The following is a 1,273-nucleotide window of genomic DNA, read 5'->3' on the forward strand; positions in this document are numbered from 1 at the left end:
TAGCTAACTATCAGTTTCATAGTAGGGTTGAGTACATTGGATACTTTTTCTTCCATTCTTGAGATACTTTGCTAAGAAGAATATTTTCCAGCTTCATCCATGTAAACATGAAGGAAGTAAAGTCTCTATCTTTTTTATGGCTGCATGGTATTCCATGGTGTACATATACCACAATTTATTGATCCATTCATGGATCGATGGGCTCTTGGGCTTCTTCCATGTCCTAGCAATTGTGAATTGGGCAGCAGAGAACATTCTGGGACAAATATCTGTATTGTAATGTGATTTTTGGTCTTCTCAATATATACTTAGCAGAGGAATTATAAGATCAAATGGCAGATCTATTTTTAGTTCTCTAAGTGTTCTCCAGATGTCTTTCCAAAAGGACCGTATTAGGTTGCATTCCCACCAACAGCGTAGAAGTATTCCCTTTTCTCCACATCTACGCCAACATCTCTTAATTTGGGATTTTGTGATATGGGCTAATCTTACTGGTGTTAGATGATATCTCAAAGTAGTTTTGATTTGCATTACTCTGATGATTAATGATGGTGAGCATTTTTTTATATGTCTGTAGGCCATGTGTCTGTCTTCTTTAGAGAAGCTTCTCTTCAAGTCCCTTGCCCACCCAGAGATGGGACCACTTGTTCTATTCTTGCTAATACGTTTGTGTTCTTTGTGGATTCTGGTTATTAAACCTTTGTTGGAAACATAACCAGCAAATATCTTTTCCCATTCTAAGGGCTGTCTGCTTCTTTTTCTTACTGTGTTCTTGGCTGTGCAGAAGCTCTTTAGTTTGATCAGGTCCAAATAGTGTATTTTTGATGTTGCTTCAATTGCCCAGAGGGTCCTCATGAAATATTCACTCAGGCCAATTTCTTCAAGAGTTTTCTCCACACTTTCATCTAGTGTTTTTATAGTTTCATGTCTTAAATTTAAATCTTTACTCCAATGAGAGTATATCTTAGTTAGTGGTGACAGGTATGGGTCCAGTTTCAGTCTTCTGCAGGTCGCCAGCCAGTTCATCCAGCATCATTTGCTAAATGGGGAATCTTCTCCCCAGTCAATATTTTTAATTGGCTTGTCAAATATCATATAGCTATAAGTAGTGGGGTTCATCTCTTGGTTCTCTATTCTGTTCCATATATCTACCTCTCTGTTTTGGTGCCAGTACCATGCTGTTTTGATCACAATGGATTTATAATATAGTCTGATGTCTGGTAGCAGGATTCCTCCTGCTTTGTTTTTGTTTCTGAGTAACGTCTTGGCTATT

Source organism: Otolemur garnettii, unplaced genomic scaffold (assembly GCF_000181295.1).
Source record: "Otolemur garnettii isolate 467f Iridium unplaced genomic scaffold, OtoGar3 scaffold00186, whole genome shotgun sequence".
Taxonomy (NCBI): Eukaryota; Metazoa; Chordata; class Mammalia; order Primates; family Galagidae; genus Otolemur; species Otolemur garnettii.